Raw genomic sequence first — 7,500 nt, forward strand, 5'->3', positions numbered from 1 at the left:
GGCCGGCAGGCCGCGAGACCTGACGCCCGGCGGCAAAGAGTGCTCCTCTGAGGATATAGATGTTCCGTTCCGCCGCATAATGGTGACGGTGACCGCTGCCTGCGGTGGCAACGCTGGGCAGAGTCGATACTCGCTGTGTGGTGGAAGGTAAACATTATGCGGTACATCAGTACTTTCCTAATAGTTCGGTCGTCTCACGGCACTGCTTAGTAAATGATGCAAGGCCACATATAGATGATTTATGCGAATGTCCCTATACGTGCTGTAAGACTGGGCACACAACGTGAATCGCACGTCAGCCAGACACTCGAACATGCACCACTCTCGGCCTGCAACGGAGACACACAATACGTAAACATCTGGAATGCGACAATGTCGAGTGCATCCTCTCTGCGACATTGCACCGTCGACACTATGATAACCAGAGCAGTAGGTCCACCTATAAAAGCACAATACCCCACTCCTCCGACAACTACCATTGCTCAGATAAACCAACACACATCCTACACAGAGGGGCACCAAATATCACCCCCCGCCCTCGTGTTATACCACATGAAAAATTGCAGAAGTGAGAGACACAGACCCGCCAGCCTCTTGCTACAAGCATCGAACCGACGTGACGTATCTGACGGTGACTCAGGCATCCGCGTACTGCCACCACTATCCACCCCCCCCCCCTCTCTCTGCCCCCTTCCCACACAATACCAAATGTAACCAACTTTATCGCTTAACCTAACTGTGGCTGTACCACATTATCGCTTAACCTAACTGTGGCTGTACCACATTATCGCTTAACCTAACTGTGGCTGTACCACATTATCGCTTAACCTAACTGTGGCTGTACCACATTATCGCTTAACCTAACTGTGGCTGTACCACATTATCGCTTAACCTAACTGTGGCTGTACCACATTATCGCTTAACCTAACTGTGGCTGTACCACATTATCGCTTAACCTAACTGTGGCTGTACCACATTATCGCTTAACCTAACTGTGGCTGTACCACATTATCGCTTAACCTAACTGTGGCTGTACCACATTATCGCTTAACCTAACTGTGGCTGTACCACATTATCGCTTAACCTAACTGTGGCTGTACCACATTATCGCTTAACCTAACTGTGGCTGTACCACATTATCGCTTAACCTAACTCTGGTTGTACCACATTATCCCTTAACCTAACTCAAGTTGTCCCTTAACCTAACTCAAGTTGTCCCTTAACCTAACTCAAGTTGTCCCTTAACCTAACTCAAGTTGTCCCTTAACCTAACTCAAGTTGTCCCTTAACCTAACTCAAGTTGACCCTTAACCTAACTCAAGTTGTCCCTTAACCTAACTCAAGTTGTCCCTTAACCTAACTCAAGTTGTCCCTTAACCTAACTCAAGTTGTCCCTTAACCTAACTCAAGTTGTCCCTTAACCTAACTCAAGTTGTCCCTTAACCTAACTCAAGTTGTCCCTTAACCTAACTCAAGTTGTCCCTTAACCTAACTCAAGTTGTCCCTTAACCTAACTCAAGTTGTCCCTTAACCTAACTCAAGTTGTCCCTTAACCTAACTCAATTTGTCCCTTAACCTAACTCAATTTGTCCCTTAACCTAACTCAATTTGTCCCTTAACCTAACTCAATTTATCCCTTAACCTAACTCAATTTGTCCCTTAACCTAACCCACGTTGTCCCTTAACCTAACTCAATTTGTCCCTTAACCTAACTCAATTTGTCCCTTAACCTAACTCAATTTGTCCCTTAACCTAACTCAATTTGTCCCTTAACCTAACCCACGTTGTCCCTTAACCTAACTCAATTTGTCCCTTAACCTAACCCACGTTGTCCCTTAACCTAACCCACGTTGTCCCTTAACCTAACCCACGTTGTCCCTTAACCTAACCCACGTTGTCCCTTAACCTAACCCACGTTGTCCCTTAACCTAACCCACGTTGTCCCTTAACCTAACCCACGTTGTCCCTTAACCTAACCCACGTTGTCCCTTAACCTAACCCACGTTGTCCCTTAACCTAACCCACGTTGTCCCTTAACCTAACCCACGTTGTCCCTTTGCCTAACATAGTTCACTGCTCGGAATCTCTGGTGTCGTTGTTATCCTCATGTAGATGTCTTGCGAGTGTTGCTTACTTTCCACATATTCCCGCTATCCACTGTCAATTGTACTGCAATAGGACTATATCGCCGCCCCCCCCCCCCCTCTGTCCCCCTCTTTGTGTCTCTGTCCTCTCAAGCTGGTCGGTCTGGCGTTTGAGTGTTAAATGAGCCTCGCAGCTGTTCAGTTGCATTCAGATGTCGACGCCCTCAGTGTACGTCGTGGTATGGTCTGTGTCCATTGTCCGCTGATGTCGTACGCGTAACCCACACGCTGTACCGATCATCGGTCGTTACGTACAGAGTGAAGTAGTGTGATACGTGTGACCGTACGCTGGCTGTGCCCAACGGTGTCGAATCTCAATTTCCATATGTTGTGCTCGATGCTACTTGTCTCGTCTCCCAATAACAGCTAGGTTGCACTGTGGTACGCCGTAGAGGCGTGTGGGAGGAACGTACGAACGCATTGTATGTCACCCTGGGTCGCTGGGGGTGGTGGTGCGGTGAGTCAGGTCAGGTCAGGTCAGGTCAGGTCAGGTCAGCGTGAGCCGTCTGATGTAGTGACGCGTGTATTCCGACTTTGTCGTATTGCCTCACACAAAGTGCTACCCTGGTGGACCGCGTTCCATATCTGGGACATGCCGCAGATGCCGGTTGACAGTGGATCGCGGAAGGGACATCGCATACGTGCGCGGGCCACCTTCCACGTGTTCTCTTCTGCACATGTCGCAGTGTGTATGTGGTCTGATGTAGCGTGTCGTGACACATGACATCCTGGCATGCAAGAATTGTTGAATTCGCAAATGTAGGTGGACATCTACGTTTACTGCCCAAGATACGCAAATGAACTGGAAATCCGTTGTTGAGCGGTTGTTCACGCTGGAGGTGAATCTGTGATGGCGACGATCGGTACAGCTATTAACCGGTTGTTTCAGCGGTACCCGCCACATCCACACACGTGACTAGGTCCATGTGGGTATGAAGCGATACGCGGCGGTGGCTTGGTGGGACTGTTCCCGGCCGGTGAAGGGGGGCCGCCCGGCGTGTTGGCCGCGCGCTGCGTGGGCGCACGCGCAACAGGCGGCTGGTGGGGGGCGCCGAGTGGCAGGAGCGCCAGCCGACGGGCCCGGCAGGCGGTGCAGCTACGCTGCGGCGCACCCTGCACGCGGCGCCTGGCGGCCAAAGTTGGTTCAGCCGAGCCCGGTGCGAAGCGCGGTGGACATCTGCAGTGTGCTGGTCTGATTGAGGACTGTGTGCGTTGAGGATGCGCCGCCGCCTGGCACTCGGCGCCGCGACGCCGTCTGCTGCTCGGTCGCCCCAGCGGTTCTCGCAGGTGGTTTGTATCGCAGTTGTGCGGACGTGTTGGCGCGTGCGCTGTGCTGGGAGAGTTCGCTTCTGCACCCAAGTGGGGCTTTGCCCTTGTGTGGCGCTGGCGTTGGAGCTGCCGGTCACCATAGGTGGCGCGTGTTGTCTCCCGCCGGCAATGCCACGACAGCACGCTCCCGGGCCTCTGTCGGCAGCGGCAAGCTCAGTTGGGAGCAAGGGTGTTCGCACTAAAACCGTCTACTCGCCTAACTCCGGGCGATTGCGCCTCTCTCGAAACCGACCAAGTACCTAGGACGGCGCTGCGCGCCGCCGGGACCTGAGAGGGTTTCGAGGTGTATCGTGCAGGGGAGCTCGGCCTCCTCCTGTTTGCAGAATAATTGAGCGGACGCTTGCGTGTTCGCGCGGGCCCCCGGGACACACTCCCGGGCGGCCGGCTGCTCAGCTCTAGTTGACGCAGCTCCCTGGTTGATCCTGCCAGTAGTCATATGCTTGTCTCAAAGATTAAGCCATGCATGTCTCAGTACAAGCCGCATTAAGGTGAAACCGCGAATGGCTCATTAAATCAGTTATGGTTCCTTAGATCGTACCCACGTTACTTGGATAACTGTGGTAATTCTAGAGCTAATACATGCAAACAGAGTCCCGACCAGAGATGGAAGGGACGCTTTTATTAGATCAAAACCAATCGGATTGGCTTGTCTGGTCCGTTTGCCTTGGTGACTCTGAATAACTTTGGGCTGATCGCACGGTCCTCGTACCGGCGACGCATCTTTCAAATGTCTGCCTTATCAACTGTCGATGGTAGGTTCTGCGCCTACCATGGTTGTAACGGGTAACGGGGAATCAGGGTTCGATTCCGGAGAGGGAGCCTGAGAAACGGCTACCACATCCAAGGAAGGCAGCAGGCGCGCAAATTACCCACTCCCGGCACGGGGAGGTAGTGACGAAAAATAACGATACGGGACTCATCCGAGGCCCCGTAATCGGAATGAGTACACTTTAAATCCTTTAACGAGTATCTATTGGAGGGCAAGTCTGGTGCCAGCAGCCGCGGTAATTCCAGCTCCAATAGCGTATATTAAAGTTGTTGCGGTTAAAAAGCTCGTAGTTGGATTTGTGTCCCACGCTGTTGGTTCACCGCCCGTCGGTGTTTAACTGGCATGTATCGTGGGACGTCCTGCCGGTGGGGCGAGCCGAAGGGGTGCTTTCGCGTCCCGAGGCGGACCCCGTTTAAATCCTACCAGGGTGCTCTTTGTTGAGTGTCTCGGTGGGCCGGCACGTTTACTTTGAACAAATTAGAGTGCTTAAAGCAGGCAAGCCCGCCTGAATACTGTGTGCATGGAATAATGGAATAGGACCTCGGTTCTATTTTGTTGGTTTTCGGAACCCGAGGTAATGATTAATAGGGACAGGCGGGGGCATTCGTATTGCGACGTTAGAGGTGAAATTCTTGGATCGTCGCAAGACGAACAGAAGCGAAAGCATTTGCCAAGTATGTTTTCATTAATCAAGAACGAAAGTTAGAGGTTCGAAGGCGATCAGATACCGCCCTAGTTCTAACCATAAACGATGCCAGCCAGCGATCCGCCGCAGTTCCTCCGATGACTCGGCGGGCAGCCTCCGGGAAACCAAAGCTTTTGGGTTCCGGGGGAAGTATGGTTGCAAAGCTGAAACTTAAAGGAATTGACGGAAGGGCACCACCAGGAGTGGAGCCTGCGGCTTAATTTGACTCAACACGGGAAACCTCACCAGGCCCGGACACCGGAAGGATTGACAGATTGATAGCTCTTTCTTGATTCGGTGGGTGGTGGTGCATGGCCGTTCTTAGTTGGTGGAGCGATTTGTCTGGTTAATTCCGATAACGAACGAGACTCTAGCCTGCTAACTAGTCGCGTGACATCCTTCGTGCTGTCAGCGATTACTTTTCTTCTTAGAGGGACAGGCGGCTTCTAGCCGCACGAGATTGAGCAATAACAGGTCTGTGATGCCCTTAGATGTTCTGGGCCGCACGCGCGCTACACTGAAGGAATCAGCGTGTCTTCCTAGGCCGAAAGGTCGGGGTAACCCGCTGAACCTCCTTCGTGCTAGGGATTGGGGCTTGCAATTGTTCCCCATGAACGAGGAATTCCCAGTAAGCGCGAGTCATAAGCTCGCGTTGATTACGTCCCTGCCCTTTGTACACACCGCCCGTCGCTACTACCGATTGAATGATTTAGTGAGGTCTTCGGACTGGTACGCGGCATCGACTCTGTCGTTGCCGATGCTACCGGAAAGATGACCAAACTTGATCATTTAGAGGAAGTAAAAGTCGTAACAAGGTTTCCGTAGGTGAACCTGCGGAAGGATCATTACCGACTAGACTGCATGTCTTTCGATGTGCGTGTCGTGTCGCGCAACACGCTACCTGTACGGCAGTGGCCGTGCGCCGCGTGCGGAACCACGCGTGCCTCTCAAAACTAGCGGAAGTGTTGTTGTTGTGTGGTACGAGCGCTGAAGCTCTGGAGCGGCTGGCCTGCGGTACCTGGCGCCTGGCGCCGGTTTTGAATGACGTTCGCCCGAGTGCCTGTCCGCTCCGGTGTGGAGCCGTACGACGCCCATCGGCTGTGAGGCCGTTGGACACAAAAAAATAGTGGAACAGGGGCCGTCAGACGCCTCAGTCCCGCAAATGCTACTGTCTTGAAAGAGACAGTGGGAGACTGAAAAGGAAAAGATCACCCAGGACGGTGGATCACTCGGCTCGTGGGTCGATGAAGAACGCAGCAAATTGCGCGTCGACATGTGAACTGCAGGACACATGAACATCGACGTTTCGAACGCACATTGCGGTCCATGGATTCCGTTCCCGGGCCACGTCTGGCTGAGGGTCGGCTACGTATACTGAAGCGCGCGGCGTTTGTCCCGCTTCGGAGACGTGGGAGTGTCGTGGTCGCCTGTGTGGCCGGCCGCGTCTCCTTAAACGTGCGATGCGCGCCCGTCGCCTGGCGGTTCGCATACCGGTACTTTCTCGGTAGCGTGCACAGCCGGCTGGCGGTGTGGCGTGCGACACCTCGTACAACGACCTCAGAGCAGGCGAGACTACCCGCTGAATTTAAGCATATTACTAAGCGGAGGAAAAGAAACTAACAAGGATTCCCCCAGTAGCGGCGAGCGAACAGGGAAGAGTCCAGCACCGAACCCCGCAGGCTGCCGCCTGTCGTGGCATGTGGTGTTTGGGAGGGTCCACTACCCCGACGCCTCGCGCCGAGCCCAAGTCCAACTTGAATGAGGCCACGGCCCGTAGAGGGTGCCAGGCCCGTAGCGGCCGGTGCGAGCGTCGGCGGGACCTCTCCTTCGAGTCGGGTTGCTTGAGAGTGCAGCTCCAAGTGGGTGGTAAACTCCATCTGAGACTAAATATGACCACGAGACCGATAGCGAACAAGTACCGTGAGGGAAAGTTGAAAAGAACTTTGAAGAGAGAGTTCAAAAGTACGTGAAACCGTTCTGGGGTAAACGTGAGAAGTCCGAAAGGTCGAACGGGTGAGATTCACGCCCATCCGGCCACTGGCCCCCGCCCTCGGCAGATGGGGCCGGCCGCCCGCGCGGAGCAATCCGCGGCGGGGTCGTGTCCGGTTGCCTTTCCACTCGCCGCGGGGTGGGGCCGTTCCGGTGTGCGGTGGGCCGCACTTCTCCCCTAGTAGGACGTCGCGACCCGCTGGGTGCCGGCCTACGGCCCGGGTGCGCAGCCTGTCCTTCCGCGGGCCTCGGTTCGCGTCTGTTGGGCAGAGCCCCGGTGTCCTGGCTGGCTGCTCGGCGGTATATCTGGAGGAGTCGATTCGCCCCTTTGGGCGCTCGGGCTCCCGGCAAGCGCGCGCGGTTCTTCCCGGATGACGGACCTACCTGGCCCGGCCCCGGACCCGCGCCGCTGTTGGCTCGGGATGCTCTCGGGCGGAATAATCGCTCCCGTCAGCGGCGCTTCAGCTTTGGACAATTTCACGACCCGTCTTGAAACACGGACCAAGGAGTCTAACATGTGCGCGAGTCATTGGGCTGTACGAAACCTAAAGGCGTAATGAAAGTGAAGGTCTCGCCTTGCGCGG

The 7,500-nt window shown here is 54.4% G+C and overlaps 3 non-coding genes across 3 annotated transcripts in view; all 3 read left to right on the top strand.

The window, feature by feature from the left end:
• The first annotated feature begins 3,882 nt into the window (after window positions 1-3,882).
• Window positions 3,883-5,775, top strand: LOC126317852 (small subunit ribosomal RNA). Its single transcript, XR_007556964.1, has one exon. It is a non-coding gene; the product is annotated as a small subunit ribosomal RNA (ribosomal RNA).
• Window positions 5,776-6,136: 361 nt separating this feature from the next.
• LOC126317981 (5.8S ribosomal RNA) lies at window positions 6,137-6,291 on the top strand. Its single transcript, XR_007557073.1, has one exon. It is a non-coding gene; the product is annotated as a 5.8S ribosomal RNA (ribosomal RNA).
• A 188-nt stretch (window positions 6,292-6,479) lies between these two features.
• LOC126317958 (large subunit ribosomal RNA) overlaps window positions 6,480-7,500 on the top strand; it is a 4,225-nt gene continuing 3,204 nt past the window's right edge. Inside the window, exon 1 of the ribosomal RNA XR_007557060.1 lies at window positions 6,480-7,500. This exon is cut by the window's right edge and continues 3,204 nt beyond it. This is a non-coding gene — a ribosomal RNA (large subunit ribosomal RNA).

The sequence above is a fragment of the Schistocerca gregaria genome, unplaced genomic scaffold (assembly GCF_023897955.1).
Source record: "Schistocerca gregaria isolate iqSchGreg1 unplaced genomic scaffold, iqSchGreg1.2 ptg000649l, whole genome shotgun sequence".
NCBI classification, from domain to species: Eukaryota; Metazoa; Arthropoda; class Insecta; order Orthoptera; family Acrididae; genus Schistocerca; species Schistocerca gregaria.